Raw genomic sequence first — 19,846 nt, forward strand, 5'->3', positions numbered from 1 at the left:
TCTCTGGGGTCCTGGGTGGGGAGAAGCTTTAGGGTCATTATCAGAGATTAGAAACTTGCAGAGGTGGCGATACCCTGCGAAACAATTAAAATTCCCAGTTTTACCAGCAGAAAAAGAAAATCATGTCCTGAAACATGACCATATATATCATAACCTCAGTCAGTGGAACCCCAAATGGGGTTGCTCTGCCAGATAGCTTCGCCTAACTTGAGCAAATTAATTTAGTAACTGGTATCAGATTTCCATCCGGCAATTGATTTTGATTGCTTGTTTCCCACTATTCTGATCAACAGAGAATATCAGAAGTTTTCTATCACATAACAGAAGTTTTTCTATCACAAACTGCCTCTGTTGTATTGCAGTTCTCCAGATCCATGCCACAATTTAGTCCACAAAGATTTTCACCCTTAATCCATTTACAGCAAATTAATTTCATTATAGCTACTCCTCAAATAATACAGAAATACATCTCTCAAAGAGTTAAGTCTATAGTCATGATATCCTCCAATTAGGGCATCTCCAGCTAAAGTTTAAGTAGAAATAAACCAATAAAAATATGCCCACCTTTCTAATGCAGTAGTCTTGCAGTTTCCTGAATAATGCTCTTTTTATGAATGTGTGTTGCAGGAAGTGGGAGACAGGGGAAGGAAACACGGGTGACTGGTAGGGGTGATTGGTAGTGCTGCTATTTTGTTGTGCCTAAATATTAAAATAAATAGGCCTTTGTCTCTTTAGTTTTCAATGCCTAGTTTTAGTAGTTATTGCTTTGGTTGACAATAATGTTGAATTAGGAAGAACTGAAGTAATCTACCTGTAATTTATTCAATGCAATTTAAAAGTTATTAATGTAAAAAAGAAGTCATTTTGCAGCATAGATGCTATACTTTAGCTCCAAATCTGCTCTGGTCATTTCCTAAGTGATTTTGAGTTGCTGAGGACTAACACCTACATAATTTTTCCTTCAAAAGAGGCATTAATATTGTTTGGAAAAATCGGTTGCAGAACAGTCACTGAATATCATACACTGGCAGAATTAAAGACCAGATGACATTCCATGTCCTTGACAGGAAATAATTGCTAGCAAAATCAGGTAGTGTAGTACTGTTTCATGTTCCTAGTTCCAGGGTTGTTATTTGCTTATTTATATCCCAACTGGTTCCAAAATCATTTGAGGTGTCTTAAAATAAAAGCACAGTTTTTATAAACCCACAAAGATTATCAGAATTCAAATCACAACCAGATATCAAAGGAAAAAAAGGTAAAACACACATACACACATTTATATCATAAAAAACAGAAAAGTGACAATTTAATGCAAAATTTATTGTCTATTATAATTAAAAGAAAACACTTATAACCTATGTATCTTATGGAGAAAGATTATTTTATTTTGAAAATTGTTTTAACATTGTGGAATCTTTTATTCTTATGCTAATTTATGGTCTGTGCACATTTGCAAGGGAGACTAAAGCATTTTTCTTTTTTTTTGTTTTTATTGTGGGTAGGGATGGAACATTTGATTCTCAGACAGCTCCTCTAGAGCTGTTCCAAGAATCTCAATGATTTGAGTTAATATATTGGTAAGATTTGTCATTTGAGTTTTATTCCATTTTCATCCTTGGCGTTGCTTTATGTAGGGTTCAGAAACAGCCCTTGAGACAAAAAATTTCAAACAAAAAGTTCTTGGGAGGTGAATCAAGGTTGCAAATGATAGGGGAATAGGGATGTTAAGTCAGGGAAGAGAAGAAAGCCAATGACGAAGTTATTCATGTAGATGTAAGTATGCCTATGAGTAACTGGGCCTTTATTCCTCTAGGGACATCTGGGACACAGTATAGAGCTGTCTTCCCCAAGATTCCAGCAAGCGAAGTATTTTTCTACCAACTCACATGCATCCTTGTTTGAATGCTACCTCAGGGGCTTTAATTATTTGCAGTGCTGGTCTATGTATTCCTAACTGGCCCCTAACAACTGTACAGCAATGAATTTCAGTTTGCTTCTAGTATTTTAAATTTTGTTTGTCTCTGTAACTTTGTTAGGGAAATTAGAGACACCTGTGAAGTGGCCCTCTCCCAGACCCCACCTATCTGCCCATTTCCTTCTTGGGGGAAGTCACAAACACAGCTAAGTGGCTATCCCCCAGCCTCCCACTACCCCCACCTCCTTTTCTATTGTGTGCCATACTGTCAGAAATAAAGTGGTACCTGTAAGGGAATAAATGCTCTCTCGGTTCTGGAGGAGAAAAGAATTTATTTACGATCTTGCAAGATGGGGCGTCCAGCCAAACACGCAGAAGGCTGGCGCGCCCGAGGAAGAGAATGGCGATGTTTAAATCTCCTACTCCTAATTCGCAAGTCCCTCCCCTGTTTCCCCATTGACTGGGTACTACAGAGGTTACAGCCTATCCGAGAACACTAATTAATTCATCTTTTGAGATTTTAATTTGTACAGCCAATCCCAGAGAGCCAACTAGCTCATTATTGAGATTTTGAACTGATTAGCCAACACATACCACAACCTGGGCAAGATGTTAAGTCTAATGAAAAGACCCTGCCAGACCATAAACCAGAAACCAGGAACAAGCAGCCCCAGATGCTTATCAGAACAGGAATTCTCAGTGGCGGGACCCAGTTCCCCTGAGTTGGATAAAAGCCACACACAAACACTATGGATTCATCTCTCTTGGACTCAAGGAAGGGCTTCTGGAGCTGACATCTACTGACACCAACCCAGAGCAGATTTCAGCCACACTAGGAAAGGGAACGTGATTGGAATTCTTTCCCTGACCTTTTGGAATCTTTGTACTAAGTGACAAAGAGTATATTTCCCCTTTCTGGACCTTTTATTCTGTACAAGTAACAGGATCATTTGCTAACAGTTTCTGTTGTTCCTTGAAACTATGTTCCCAGGATACTCCGTTGTAGCAACTCTACAACCTTCATAATTAAGAATCTTACTTTTGAAGTTAAACCCTCTATTTGGAATCTGATTTCTAAAAGATTTCATTTTATCCACTATACCATGGGTCAAAAAATATTGTATTCTATTTCCTTGTATTTATATTGCATAATGGAGCTAGAAATATATTATCACCAAATGATTTTTTAAATCTATCATGTCAAAGAATAATCAAAGAAATATAGAAGAACAATGAATTTAAAAAATGAAGGAATGTTAGGGAATTAATCCACAATAAGTATTGTAAATATTCATTTTATATAAAATTGTTTTATGATTGGCACGTTATTGAAAACACCGCAATTGTATTGTCATTTGACAATGAAAGAAATAACCAGAGGTCGTGCTGCAAAAGCAAGAATGAAGACTTACTGAGCAAGAGCAAACATGCATGCACCTGCATGGGGCTTGGGATTTAGGGAACAGCTTATATGGGTTATCTGGGAATTGGGCTGCCATGGGAGGGGATAGGACATTGTTAGGGGTGGTTTTAAACAGAGCGTCCTTGGACACAGCTAGCCAGTTCAGATGTTATGGAAGCAGGATGTTTGCCAGCAGATTTTCCTGTAATTAGCTTAAACTATTTCTTTCTGGGAGACTTGAGGTTGCTCTAGCTACAGAAATGCACCTGGGCACTCAAGGGATCATGGTTATGTCAAGCTGAAGCTGCTTCATCGGATTTCCAAGTGACTCGGTCCTCCCTTGGAAAATATGGGAGCTTGAGCAAATCAAGTTGCCTTTTTTAGTCATTAACTATTCCATTTTCACACATTTAAATCTGGTTTATATTAATTCAGAGTGAAACGATTATTGAAGTAAAGAGAGGAGCGACAGCTTACAGAGACATTTTGAAGACAGCCCTTGAAAGCAGACTTTTACTCCAGAGAATCTAAGAGAGGACAAATGCCCCAACAGCAACTGAGAGTGACAGTTTGAAGAGGAGCTGCAGCCTAGACAGAGGAATATCCTGCAAGATAGCCATTTTGAAACCAGAACTCCGGAGCAGATGCCAGCCACGTCTTCCCAGCTAACAGAGGTTTTCCGGACACCATTGGCCATCCTCTAGTGAAGGTACCTGACTGTTGATGAATCACCTTGGACACTTTATGGCCTTAAGACTGTAACTGTGTAACCAAATAACCCCCCTTTTATAAAATCCAATCCATTTCCGGTGTTTTGCTTTCTGGCAGCATTAGCAAATTAGAACGCTTACACAAGGAAAAGTGCACATATAATTTTACCGTCTGATGCATTATCACAAAGTGAACACTCCCATGAGACAGCCATTCAGAATTTCTTGACCACGGGGCATGCTAATTTTCATTTTAGGTAGTATTGCCAAAGAGTCTTCCAAAGTGGCTGTAACCCATCAGCAATATATGAGAATTCCAGTTGCTCCGTAATTTAGCTAGTGTTATTTTAGTTATCTTGTCAGTATTTTTCATTTTAAAGTTTATGGTGAGAATTGAATGACATTGCATTCCTGAGAATTAATGTAGTTGAATATCTTTATTAATATTCCTGTTGGTCTTTTAGGTATCCATTTTTGTGAAGTGCCCATTTAAGTCTTTTGACTTTCTTTAAAATATTATGTAGTATTCCTTTGCATATATTACATCACATCCTTTTGCAGATATATATCTCACAAATATATTCTTTCACTTTGTTGTTTACCCTTTAATTTTCTTAACAGCATCTTTTCATCAACAGAATTTCTTAATTTTAACTTTGTGTGTTTTATCTATTTTTCTTGGAAAACTATGCTAAATAAGAAATCTTCAACTACTGTGATCATTAATATATTCTTTTTATGTTTGCTACTAATAAGTTTATTTTTTTACATTTTACTTTTTAAACTACTAACTTTCCTAAATTGATTTTTATTTACAGTGTGATAAAATGATTAAGAGAATTGTTTTTATCCGTATGAAATTAATCAAACATGATCTATTTAAAAGATCATTCTTTCTTCACTGCATGGGAGAGCTGGCTCCATTTGATATATACCAGGTGACCATATATGTGTGGAACTATCTGGGCACATTTATGTATTTCATTGGTCTAATTTATACATTGCTCTACCAATGGCCACTGCCTAAATTACTATAGTTCTATAATAGGTGTGATATCTTTTTTCTTCCAATCCCCTAAGTTCCTCCCTTCTCTGTCCTTCCTCCTTTTCTTCCTTATTTTCCTTTTTATCTTACCGCTCCTTTCTCATCTTTTCCTTTTTTTCTTATCTTCCTCCTCTGCCTCTTCCTTCTTGCTTTCTTTCCTCAGGAATGCATTTTCTATCATTAGTCCATTGCATGTTCATATATAATTTACAATAGGTTTATTGTTTCCCAAAAACAGTTGCTAAAAGACTGGCCTAGATTGTGTTGAATCCATATGTCAATTTGAGGAATATTGATTTTTTAAATAATATTGAGTTTTCACATTTGTGAATGTGGTATATTCTTTGATTTAGTTTGTGTAATGAGAAAATCCTTAATATTTAGTGGTGTTCAGTATAGAAGTCATGGATATTTTTCATAAGATTTATGCCTGGGTTTTTAAAGATTGTCAACATTTTCTAAATGCTATGTATTCTCTGCTTTGTTGTTTAAATTTTATTCTCCTTTACTTTTTTGTTGGTATTTAGAGAGACACTAGGTTTTGGCATGTTGAGCTAATATCCAGGAACTATATACAATTATTTACAGGGGTTTGGCTGTATATTCCTTTGCATTTTCTACAGATCAGTCATATCAACTTTAAATGATGAAAGTTTTAGATCTTGCTTTATAATTTTGTGCTTTTTATATCTCCCCATTGTCTAATTGTATTGGTTAGGATTCTACATGCAATGTTGAATAGAAATGAAAATAGTAGGGATCATTTTCTTATACATATTTTCTCATAATTGAGAAATAAACCTCAAAGTAGATTTTGTTTGTCACATTTTACATATATTGTTAGGTTGGAGTTGTTCAGGAATCCACACAACACAGCGAGTCATGGTTTAAGCAGAGAGTTTAAGGTTTATTAGAGGAAGAAAGCAGAAGAAAGCAGGTGGGAGCCAGCGAAAAGAAAGAAAAAAAATATGGCTCCAGCTCTCTATCTGAGAGCAGCATTTTTTAGAGGAAAAACCCACATTGGGATGGAAGGGTGTTGTGGGGGGAGAAGGGTGCCTTCTGAGTGTGTTCTGTGTCTCGATTGGGTGAGTGCCTATTAATTCCTGGGCTGATTGGTTGCTAGGGTTCTGAGCATTATTATTCTTTGAAATGTGGCTGTGTTATCTAGCTAGGGAGAGCAGGCCTTTCTGGTTGTTCATCTTATGGACATATCTGACATTGTATTACCCGCCTTTGAGGCACCACTGTGGCTGGAACAGCCTTGAACAGCCTTCATTCTTTAGTTTATGGAGCACCTATTGTCTGTGAGATAAGCAGCAGAGCCCTGGATCAGACATTCCTTCTATATGTTAGACTCTTTTCTGGGGTCTGACATATATGAGAAAATTGGTATCCATGAAGTTTAAGTGATTTGCTCAAGCATAAACACCTAGAAGTCCTAGAGCTTGGGTTTGATCTGTTTTAAGAGTAAAAGCCTTTAACAATGCTATGTTCAAAAATATATTTTAGACACTTGTAGACTGAATTTATTAGTAGACTTCAAAAATAAAAGCTTGTTTTAAAATATCTTGAACTTAAAAATTCAGATACTATGTAAGTTAATGTAAGGAAGGGTTATGAAGTAGTTAAAATGAAAAGAAAAATCAATAGGTAGCATTTAAAAATTAAAAAAAATATGTTATCATTAGCGATACATTTTCAGAATGATAATGCTCAATGCATTGCATTAATTATAATTTAACCTCTAATAAGATTTTTCATTAATTCAATTGAAAAATATTTGTCAACTTGTTGTGGAGTGAGTTGCTATTCAGTGTGCCATAGGAACACAGGCTCAGGCACAAAAGATTCTTAGCACATGTCCACTCTATAACTTTTACAGTACAAAGGGTTCTAAAGAGCAGGGGAAGAGGTCCCACTGTGATAAGTCCTCCAAGGAGACCAACTGCTCAGGTCAGGATCGGTGGGTTGCAGCTCCACACTTCTTCGTGTTGGGCATGTGGGACAACTGTGCTTCTTGAATACTGGGTTTTTATATACCCCAGGGAGAGGAGGCCTTGCAAATGAGCAAAAATGAACGAGAAATCTCTGTGTAAATTTCCCATCCTGGCAAGCAGCTGGAGCAGCTTGTTTCCAGTTTCAGGCTCAAGATATGTTCCATTTCTGGGTAGCTTGTTTTTCATGATGAGAACTAAAGTTCCCCTAAGGCTGTGAAATGGAAAAATATCTAAACATTTGCATGCAAACTAGCAAGAGGAGTAAAGGACAGGGATATGTGAGGGCTGGGAAATGACTGCTGAGTGTGTCCATGCCTTCCTCAGCATATGCTTCTTAAAAAACTCACAAAAATCAAACAACATAAGCAAGCCTAACTTTTAGTACTAGCATTGCCTATCCAAGGATTGTTACATTCAATGGAATTAACAGAAATTCAAAGAGAAATTTCATAGATTTTTCAATATGCATCTTTCTATTTTTATTGGCCATTTGGTATGGAATAATAACAGGAGTGGTTTGAGATGCACAATGCAAAACTGCCCAAATTCTCTGAGTCCATCATGATTTTACATACAAAAGTACATTTCCTTACTGGGATGTTTACCTTTTTCCAATACCTTTCAAATAACTGAAACTATATATTTCTCAATGCATAAAAATTCAGGTGTTCAATTTTTCTAAGTTTATTCCTTGATGTAAAGAGGAGGATGCCTTCTGGTGTGGATTAAAATAAAGGCCTAAACCCAACTACTAAATTCAGCAGCGTGTTCACTATCTGAGCTGTCATTAAATTCTGGCTGGTCTTATTTGTTGATATGTTGGATTCGTTCTGCAGGTTTCTCTTTTTTACCTAAAAAAATTCTTAACTTCATAAAATGACAATGTGATCATATTAAACCATACCAATGTAATTATCATGTAGGTATGGTTCAACAAGAATGAGCACCAGGCAAGTCAAAATGCCAGAAAATTCAATCATTATTTAAATTGAATGTACTTTATAACAAGTTTAAAAACAATAAATAGCCAGACAATACCAATAAACATCATATAAAACATACAAATCTAGGCGCCAGAGTGTGTAAGTCCCGAGAACAACAAAGAATTTGACACAGTGTACCTACTAGAAATATAGTAATAATGAAATCTAAACTAGGCAGAATAATTTGCTTTTTGAGATAATTTAATGTTGAGACAAACAAATATGTTTGCATATATGTCTGTATAATGTACATACAGATTAGTTTTCAAATATGGAAAACCGTTCATGCAAATACATAACCATACCCTGGGGTATGAAAATGTATTCAGAACACTGAGTATATGTAAACAAACATATAGATACACATAAAGCATAACACAAATAAAAATAATGAGAAATATTACAGCAAAATAATGCATTGATAATTAAAACAGAAATAAATGCTATTTTTAAAAATAATCTAAATTTTGTTTGGTACTTGGGGTAAATCCAGAACTTTGTAACAGAACATCTTCCTAAAAATAGAGGTATATGCATAATATATGAAAATTCATTGAGTAGTGCATAGGAAAGGGTTAATTCAATAATTCTGGGTGGTTCAACCCCATATGTTCTCAGGAAAGGTCTATTGTCAAGATTTATCCTTGGCCTGCACTGGGAGCTAAGCTCAGAGTCCTTGGAATGTTCTCTCTGATAAGAGTGTTTTTGTGTGCCTGAGACCTTGGGCCAAGCTGTACCAATTTGACCAGATAAGCATGCAGGTCAACAGCTGCTTTTACTCTGGGGATCTGGTGTCTGAGTAGCTGAGCTAAATCATGCAGGTACCACATACCTACATGGTGACCTCCAATAAAAACCCTTGACATCAGGGCTTGGGGGAACTTCCCTGGTGGCAAACACTTCAAACATATTGCTACACATCGTTGCTGAGAGAATTAAGTATTTTCCATGTTACTCCACTGGAAGAGGATACCAGAAATTTATGCCTGGCTTCTCCCAGACTTACCTTCATGTGACTTTTCCCTTTGTCTATTTTACTCTGTGTCCCTATATTTTAATAAACTCTAATTATGAGTATGGAACCTTCTGAACACTATGAGTCTTTCTAGTGAATTGTTAATTCTGAGGGTGGTTTGGGGATGGCTGACACAAGTAGTAATAAAGCAATTGCTGGAAAATGTACACTGCACTTGCCTACATTAATGCAAATAGTGAAATCAGCTAACTGGTGTATATCACTACTGAAGAATAAGAGTAATTAAACCAAAATCTATAATTTTTGAGGATTTTATCCCCTGAATCAATATGTTTCTAACTTAACACTCTTCCAATCATATAACTTTTAGATTTGTTTGCATTTTATCTATATTTATAACTTTGTCCATATTTCTGTTGATTTCTATAAGTATTTCCATATTTTTATGTACACTTCTGTATACAAATTTGAAGTCTTAATGCAATAAAGATAAGTAAATTAATAAAATTTAAATGTACCAGAAAGGAAGAAATAAAACTATGATTATTTGCAGATGACATAATTGTGTACATAGAATAATCAAGAAGTCTACAGGCACTAATAGAACTAAAAAGTTAATCTAGAAGGAATATAGTATACTGATATAGACCAATAAAAAATATCCAATCTAGTTCTGTAAATTAATAATGCAAAATTAGAAAATTTGTATTTCTTTAAATGCCATTAAATTCATCTTTACAAAATACCAATGCAAAGAAAAAAAAAATCTAAGAGATAAATAATCCCATTATGAAGAAATTCCAAAAAAGGACTGAGAATAATTTAAATAAATCCATTCCCCAAACTGAAATTTACTCATGGATCGAATAGATATTGTAAAACTCTGATTTCTGTCCATTCTTTTTTTGTCCATATTCAATGCAGTCCTAATGAATATCTTAACAGGTTCTGATTGTAAAGATCAGCAAAGAGATCATAAACTTTATATGAAAATAGATTAAAAATAACCAGGAGAATATTAAAGAAGAAGGAAAATAATCTGGGTAATATAGAGTAAGAAATAGCATGACTCATTAACAATGTGTAATAATTTAAACAGTGTGATAATAGAATGAAGATAGACAAATACAGGAAAAATCAAAAGATTGAAATAGTGATGGAAACACAGATCCACAAATATATAGCCATCCAGTTTATGACAAAGGAGACACTGTAGGCTGTTTGAAAATTATAATTCTTTTCAACAATGAAAGGTCAATTGGATAGTATATGAACAAAAATTTATCATATCCCCACTGTACAGTGAATTTTAATTTTAATCAGAAAGTACACAATAAGTCTTCTATTAAAATATGTCAGTAAGAAAGTGAAAAGAAACTGAAAAGTCAGAGACGATATCTTCAATGCAAATAACACAAAGGAATTAAATCATGATTATATATATACATGTATATGTATATATGTGTGTATGTATATATATGTGTGTGTGTGTGTTGTGTGTGTGTATAGTAAAAGTCAATAACCAAAGGGCAGACAATCCAATAAAATAATGGCAAAAATTTGTAACAGACACTTCAAAAAAGAGTATAATCAAATACTAATGAAAATACCAAAAGTTGTTCAACTTCATTATTTATGAGAATTCATGTAAATTAAAGCCTCAATAAAAGTAAAAAATAAGTTGGAGAGGATTGCAAATAAATGGAGTTTTCCTACATTGCCTTGGGATGTAAGTTACTAAATGACTTTGGAAAATTGGAAATGTCTATTAATACTGAACAAAATATATCCTGTGTCACAACAACTCCATTCCTATTTATATATACAAGAGGACTGGAACATGTCAGCACTAAAAGCCATCAGCATTAATGTTTATAGCAAAGCTATTCATAATAATAAAACCTGTAGTTAGTGCAATATTTTTCTACAGTAGAATAGCAAATGAATTTTGATCTATCCACACAGTAGAATTCTGTACAGCAATGAGAGCATACTAAATCCCATGTAAACTATGGAACAAAAGAAGGCTTACATAAAAGTTCACATGTTATCTTGATTCCATCTACCAGGCAAAACTAATTTATGATTAAGTTCAAGTTAATGGGTACAACTTGGGAGGTTCTATAAGATTTCCAGAGAAAATATGCAATCTGAGGCAATAGTAATGGAAAGAGGCCTCTTGTTCATATATTACGTTCCTCAATGAGAGTTCTATTTGCAATTTGGGAAACTTATTGAGTGGAATTAAGATTTAATCCAAAGAAAAATACGATAAAGTTTCTGGAAGATAACATAGGAAACTAATTTCTCAACCTTATGTAGACAACTTTTTCAAAAATACACAAACATCACTAAGTAAAAGGCAATGGTAATTCATTCAGTTTATTCAGTTAATTTAAATTAATGTTTTTAATTGAAAGTCCTTATCTTGCAACAGGAAGAATTAAGGGAGAAAATATCCATAAAACATACAACTAATATAAGATATCATAATATACAAAAAAGTAAACAAAATGAAAAAGCAGAAAAATTAATAAAAACAGGAAAAAAAAACTTGAAAATGCATTTCAAAAAAGAGTATATGCAGAAGACCAATAAACATAAAAAAAGGTGCTCAAACTTTTTGGTCAGTGGGGAAATGCAAATTAAAACAGTAGTGAGATATCATGTTCAGCCAAATGATTAAATTTTTAAAATCTGACAAATCTGAATATAGCAAGCTGTGAAGAAAGTGTTCATCACTGATGCTTTTATTATGCCCCTGTATATTGCTACAGTCCTTTTGGAAAAACTGTGAATGTCAACTAAAAGGTCATATGCATAACCCTTCTGATGCTCCATTCACATCTCTTATTTGTACTCAAAGGAATCCCATGTGCCTACTTGTTTGCTGTTAATGGCTGATGAAACTTTCCTGAAACAGGGTCAGTGAACTTGAAAACATATCAATAGATAACCAAATGGGTCATAAAGAATAACAGACTTAGAAAATAAACAGAGCCTGAGCAACCTGTGAGGCAATAGCAAAAACTTTAATGTAAATATAGTTGGAGTCCCAGAGGAAAGAAAGGAGGGGAAGAAAATAAAAATAGGTCAAGAAATAATGGCCAAAATTGTTTCCAATTTGAAGCTATTTATAAAACCACAGTTTCAAGAACTTAACTGTCTCTAAGGAGAATGAGCAAATAGGAAATCACATGAAGGCAAAAAAAATATTGAAAATCATTGAAAAAGAGAAAAGTTTGATAAGAGTTAGAGAAAGTTCTCATATATGGGAACAAAATTCAAATGACAAAAACAATGCAAGACAAGACAATGGTATAGCATATTTATACTGCAAAAGGAAAGGAAAACTCAAAATAATTCTCCAGTGTATATGGTCATGACATCTGCTTCTGGAAAAGTGGAGTAGACATACTTTTTCCTCTTCCTCCTACTAAGGACAGCTAGAATCCCTGGACATTAAATGTAAAGCAAACATAGAAGACTGAAAGTAGAGAGAAGGTAATGTTGCTAGAAACATTGGAATCCAAAGAATGATCAGGAGAGAGGCAACCTAGCATGATAGAAAACTTTTAGAAAATAATGCCTTTATTCCAATCAAATATCACAGAAAAGAACAAGCCACCACACAACCCATGACAAGAAAGGCCAAGTGAGGAGTCTCAAATTCCATCCTGGCCAGGCTGAGTCCCTCGGGGTGGTGTCAGAGAAGGCCAAGTGAAGAGCCAGAACCTTCACCACCACCCAGAGTAATGAAACCACATGCCCTTCTCCACTACCTGCGATGTCAGCGGAGGCCACATGGAGAGCAGTTAAAGGCATCCTTATACCTACCAGGCATGATGATGTCAACAGAACCCTAGTTGAGAATAAAAAGGTGACTCCCCCAAGTGTCAAAAAGGAATGGACCACATGAAACAGCACGAATGAACCTCGGAAGCATTAGGCTGTGTGAAAGAAGCAAGGCACAGAATAATACATATGGTAGATTCAATTTATAAGTAATTATAGAACAGTCAAAAAATAAAAATAGATTAACAGTTGCCTAAAGCAAGACAGGTAGATTAACTGCTATGGTTTGCTGAAGAAAAATAATTCTGTAGTCCAGGGGTTTGTAGTAGAATATTTATTTTTAATAAAGTAGCATTTGTAAAATGGGTTCTTTATCAAAACTTCATCTTCTTTTTATTGCACTATTATATAATTCAAATTTAATAATCATGGAGAACTGAATGGAGCCCATTCTTAAATGATATACCGTAATTTCATTATTTAAAGTAATGATTTAATTAAATGATTTGCTCATTAATTTGATTTTAGAAAAGACAATTATTCCAGATTAGAACTTACATATTTTTGATTAAAAATATTCCATAAAAATAAAAATATGTAAAATTATGTTGATTATCATATAATACAAATAAAAATGAACATGTACACACACACAAACATGTAAGGCTGAGAGAGGAGAAGTGGGAAAGAAGTATAATTTATCAATAACTCTACACAGATATAAATTGATTTCTTGAAAATACTTTCCTATAATTTCATTTTTTCCCAAATGTGTTTCCTTAATGACCTTCAAAATATTTTCCTTTAAAGGAGTAATTATATCTTTATTATTAAATTTATCTACTATTATTAACACAACTATGTATTTTCTAAATTTTCATCAAATGTAGTGTTATATGGACAAAATCTGAATTTATTTCTTCACTCAAAGTAACAAGGAGTCTAAATATAGCATTTGTAAATTTACTGGTCTGTATAAATTGGTCAATACACTCTCCACAAAGAATCTGTTTTCATCTTTACTGGTTTATTAAGGAAATTAAAATGGTTTGTGTTATCATTTATTTTTTTGATACAAACACATTTACCCTATTCACCATCTGTATCCCCATGGATACAGGTGACAAGGTAAAAAAATTAAATATACAATAGGTAATAATAATGTCTTAACAATTCAGTAATTGCATCAGTAAGTTACAGCTCTTTAATTTAATCATTGCTCTGCAATTTCTATGGATATTTGAAAGTGAAGATGATTCCTCTTGAGCAACAATATTTACCACTAGGTGGTAGTATACCCTTTGCTATTCAATGAAAAATATTCACAATTTCAATTTATTTTTAAATTTTTTTAGTTTTAAAGAATGATGAAAGTACTTTGTTTGCAAAAGCATCTTTCAGTATTTTATGCTTGCATTGCTATTCCATTTTTTGATTTTGAGTTTTCCTATAGTATTATTTCAATTTCCTATTTTATGTTTCCTGGTGTGGTAGATTGAAACTCTACGTACCCTAGAAAATCATATTCTTAAATCTAATCCATTCCTGTGGATGTGAACCTATTTTAAGTAGGACCTTTTGATGTAGTTACTTCAGTTAAGGCTTGGTCTAGGGTGGGACTTCATTATCCTACTGCAGTCTTTTTATAAACACTATGAATGCAGAGAGAGAGACAGGCACAGAAGCAAGAAGCTGAAGTCAATGAAACCTGGAAGAGAAGGAATAGATCAGCAGACACTGCCATGTGCCTTACCATGTGGCAGAGGTGCCGAGGATCACCAGCAGCTGGTCTTCTGGAAGAAAGCATGGTCTTGATTATGCCTTGATTTGGACATTTTTTTACACCTCAAAACTGTAAGTTTGCAAGCTAATATATTCACATTGTTAAAGCCAAAACATTTTGTGGTATCTTCTTTGAGCAACCTAGAAAACTAAAACAGATTTTGGTACCAGAAGAATGGGGCATTGCTATTGCAGATACCAAAAATGTGGAAAAGCTTTATAATTGGGTAATAGGTAGATTTTGGAAGAACTGTAAAGTGCTTGCTATAAAAGGCCTAGATTGCTTTGAAGAGACTGTTGGTAGAAATATGGGCACCAAAGGTTCTTCCGATGAGGCCTGAGGCAGAAATGATGAATGTGTCATTGCAAACTGGAAGAAAGGTGACCTTGTTTTAAAGTAGCAGAGAGCTTGGCAAAATTGTGTTCTGCTTTGGGTGAAAGACAGAAATCAGAAGTGCCAAGCTTAGTTATTGAGCTAAAAAGATTTCCAAACTAAATGTGGAAAGTGTGGCCTCATTTCTCCTTGCAGCTCATAGTAAAATGAGAGAGGTAAGAAATAAGCTGAGAATTGGGGAGAAGGGAGAGACCAACAGATGTCTCCATGTACCTTGCCATGTGACAGAGGAGCTGAGGTTCATTGTAACCAGACTTCAGGAAGAAAGTATTGCCTTGATGATGCTTTGATTTGGACATTTTTCTCAGCCTCAAAACTGTAAGCTTGTGAGCTAATAAATTCCCATTGTTAAAGCCAACACATTTCATGGTATCTGCTTTGAGCAGCCCAGAAACTAGAACACCTGGTTAGAAATAGTATAAGAAAATGTATTTATAACAATTATTATTCAGATAATATTAAGTTTTTGTTAATTTATAAATAGAAATTTAGACTTTTTTATCATCATATATTTAAATATCATATGCTTTGTACTGGTCCAATGTACTGATCCATTAGATATTTAAATTATATTGTACAGAGGAAAAACCTTTCCGCCCACAAGAAATATGAATTTTTTTTTCTGTAGATGCTATGCTGAGTGAGAAGGCATCTGATACTTCAGTGCTCCTAGGAGAGCAGAAAAGTCAATTAAAAATAATACATTATTTCAAAGGTGATATTGCTGAGTAATTACTACTTTTCCTCTTCCCTTTTCTCCAAATAGGCTGTTGTAAAGAGTGACAGATTAATCCCATGTTGTTTTTGATGTCTTCAATATTTATGAATATATCAACATAAATTCTATGAGAAATTTGCTTGAAAATATTATCTATTTTAATTTATCCACCAAATAGCATTACCTTATTATTAATTGTTGCAAGAAAATAGGGAATTGGGCCTTCTCATATATTATTCTGGGGAATTAAAGATGGTATAAAATGTCTGGAGTTCTATTTTCAAATGCCCTAAAAAAGTTAGTCATTGACACAGAAATTATATCTCTAGACATTTATACACCCCAGATAATTAAGAAAGTGTTCAACAATTTAGCTATAAAAATATTCATCACAGTGTTATTGTTACTCATAGTAGTAAATAATCTGTTGTCTATACATGAAACATTATGAAATTTGCTAAAATCATTAATGATAAGCTATATAATGGAAAACTAAATAGCCATTAAATATGTTTCTATATTAGAATATTAATTTACATGGAAAAAAACTTGATCTGTTCTTTAGTCAAAAGGCAGGTAAAATATTATTAGACTATGAGGTCATATTTGTTAGAACAATGACCAATGGGTATATTTTATTCCATATTGATTTATATATTTATACTTGTATGTATACCTCATCATTCACCTCTAATTTATTTTGAATATTAAAAATAGGACCACTTTACAAAGAGTATAAAGATGCATATTTCTGCATAAAGTGGAGAATATTTCTATTGTATGTCTATATTTACTAATCTCTTCACAGTGAACATTTATAACTGGTAAAATAGAGATAATTTATTTAAATTGTACTTAAAGAAAATGTCTAGATTTACAAATAATTTAGAATGCAAATAGGGGGAATAAAAATGTAAGTTTCAAGTATTTCTTGACATTTCCTTAAGGAAGAATAAATTTAATCACACAAATAAAAAAAAATCCATTGAAATATTGGCTGTGGAAAAATTCACAAAATTCTTCACATGAATTTAATCATACAGGTTACTGAGGTATGACATGTTATAGCTGTAATAATTTTTCTGGTCTCTGAAGTCTATGGGATTGGTTACCTTGGGAATCAAACCATGATTTTCCTTCCTGGTTATATGATATGATATAATATTAAATAAGAACCTAATCTGAGTGTCCACAAGATTTCTGAAAGTTCTTTTACAGTAAATCAATTAACATGGTACAAGAACAATTCGTTTTTTCATACATCAATATGAGGAACACTAATTTGCATTTGTAATTATCCAGAAAACATTAGAAATCAAGTTTATCAATGTTAGCAAATCAGAAATCTGAAATATATCTAACTAATCTGTATGTATTAAACTAGGTTATCTTAACTTAGAACCAATTGTTTAGAGGTATATTAGTGTTTCCAATTGCCTTCCTTTTGATCATATCTTTAAAAACTTCCCTTGAGTCCTTTTTTTGCTGTAAAGCATGGGACAAAGGCTAATTTATTATGACTGTATTATATTTAAAATGCAAAGTTCTCAAATTATACAGTTTTCTTTAACCTCTCCAGAAGAAATGTTAAGAATGACATAGCTCAAGGGAGGTTCACAAAATAATATGACTTTTGAAAGGAAGGAGGAAATAGAGAAAATAATTCCCACTAGTATTTACATGCAAATATATTTATGAAATCTATGTATGTTAACATACACATTATATATACTTAGTGATATAAATCATATTTAATAAGGTACATTTCTGTTACTGTTCCTATTGACTTATTTTTCTTCTGATAAAGAGTAACATTTTCCTGTTTTTATTTGTCTTGGGTCTCTGATATTGTGAATTTTGTATTGTTGAGTTTTAGATTTAGTTGTATTATTTTAAAGAGTATTATCATTGTTGTGACTGGCAATTGATTTACTTGCAGTTCAGTTTGAAACTTTAAACATAAATTTTAAGCTCTCTTAGACAGTTTTAAGATAGTTTTTATTCTAGGGATAATTAACCACTTACAAGGTATGGTCACCTAGTAATGTCTGATGTCCAGTGTGTTTAAACCAGTCTATCAAACCCACTATTTGTACATGAATTCTGGGGATTATTTGACTTACATTTCTCTGGCAGCTCTTCTTTCCTTGGAATTTGTTCTTGCCAGGTCTTATAGTGCTTGATTGACTTTTGCATACTCAAATATTTGTAGTGAAAAACCCAGGGACATTCTAATTCACATTTCTGGAATTTCTTTCCTTAGGATCACCTCATTTAAAGAAGTCTACTCCACAGAAACTAGCTGCTTCAACTTCTTCAACTAGGATCTCTGTCTCATCAATTCAGTGAGGTTGCTATGCCCTGTTTGACTTTTTTTTTCTTTCTGAGCTGCAGTTAACAGATTACTTTCAGTCAGAAAGATTTTGTGATGGTAAGGGAGTCACCTAATTTATTTCTCTCCTCTGTGAATTACTGTTCTTTGGTGCCTGCTGTACAATGTCTAAAAATAAATATTTGCTATATTTTTTGTCTATTTTCTAGGTGTTTACCTTGAGTTGGTAATTTTGGCCAATGCTATTCTCTCATCCATGGAAGCAGTGTGAGGAAACAATGCTGGCAACCAGAGTTAAAGAAGGACTGGGTAACTTGCAAGTTAAAGATTAAGTATTTCTCTGCATAAGTTTGCTATTTTGTCTTCCTTAGAGTCACATGTTTGCATTCCAAATGGTAACAAACTTAGAGTTCTTTTCCTCCTCTCCAAAAGAAAAGATTTAGAATAAATGAATATAAATAAATTAAAAATTGTCAAGCAGATGTTACAAAAAATATTTTATTCCATGAAGACATCACCTTAAATCCATGCTTTTGATAAAGATAATATACTTATCCACAATTAAAGAAGATATTGCACTTTAACCATTAAAGGCCAGATATATATACCAAAGATTTCATAATATTTTTCAAGGTTTAGTTGCTACAATTTAAAGTCCATGATTCTATCTTCATGTTATCATAATTACTAATTTACTTTCTTACTTAAGACATTATGCTATTTTTTAAGTAAAAATTTGAAAACCTTTATAGCCCTAGTTTAGCTATAAAATAAATTCCATGATCATGGGCTTTGCATATACAGAAAATAGTCATTAGCAAATGTTTTAGGGTATTTTTAAATTTATATTTTAAAATAAATTTTATTAATGCTTGAATTCCTGTCTTTTTGTGCTTATCTAAAAATAATATATGTGAAAGAATATAAAAATAAAAAAAATGATTGTTTTCAAAATAGGCATCTCTGTCTCAGAATAGATACTTTTGAATGTATTAAGAAGCTATGACTTGTACATATTGCATGATTTTATAATGGTTACACTTTTAAGAAATATTCCCCAAAATAAGTATTCTACAGATTCATTGTATTTTAGCAGGACTCTAATTAATGAAATTGCAAAAAGCTGTTTTCAAAAGACATTTGCCAAATGTTGATTTTTAATCTGGATACTCTCAAAGGGCCCTGTAAATGAGAGTTGTTTTCTTACATAAAATGAGATTTCTGTTCTCTAACATTTTAACACCCACAAATATTTTGAACAAGAGTTTGTGATATACTATCCCAAACTAAATCTTTAATTTTAAAAATAAAAGAACAAATAAGTATATATACTGTTTAAACTGGTTGAATTTAAGGTAAGATAATTTATAAATTTCTGTTTTACTAAGATATTTACATTCTGGAAGTTAGTTTGAAGCTCAGATAGAAGATTAAATTGTGACAAATTAAAGCAAGAGTTGTATCTAACTTGTATCAATGTCAAATGGAGAACTGTGGGAAAAATTAAAAACAGATTTTTAATATGACCATCCTGCCTCTCACAGGAGTTTTGCATAGCATATACCCAATAAATGATTATAATTTATTTGCTTATTAAATGAGAAGTGATCCTGAATTTCTCCAGGTATCTATCACTAGAATATACCAGAAATTTTCATTGTGCCACAGCCATACTCTGACATCAGTGTGTATCCAGTAGTGATGAATTACCGGAGATGTTCATGACCAGGCATCCACTGGTCAAATAGCCACAATGGGTCTTAAAAGTCATCACTGACTTTCAGGAATGAATGA

At 33.2% G+C, this 19,846-nt stretch overlaps 1 long non-coding RNA gene across 2 annotated transcripts in view; it reads left to right on the forward strand.

The window, feature by feature from the left end:
• The window catches only part of LOC119531692, a 172,472-nt gene that overhangs the window by 151,098 nt on the left and 1,528 nt on the right, over nucleotides 1-19,846 (forward strand). The window contains exons 1-3 of one of the 2 annotated variants that reach the window (XR_005216385.1): nucleotides 3,975-4,029; nucleotides 17,984-18,151; nucleotides 18,262-18,361. This is a non-coding gene — a long non-coding RNA (uncharacterized LOC119531692). Of the gene's footprint in view, nucleotides 1-3,974; nucleotides 4,030-17,983; nucleotides 18,152-18,261; nucleotides 18,362-19,846 lie in introns of those variants that run through there. The other variant, XR_005216383.1, reaches the window with a different exon arrangement.

The sequence above is a fragment of the Choloepus didactylus genome, chromosome 1, assembly GCF_015220235.1.
Source record: "Choloepus didactylus isolate mChoDid1 chromosome 1, mChoDid1.pri, whole genome shotgun sequence".
In the NCBI taxonomy this organism is placed as follows: domain Eukaryota; kingdom Metazoa; phylum Chordata; class Mammalia; order Pilosa; family Megalonychidae; genus Choloepus; species Choloepus didactylus.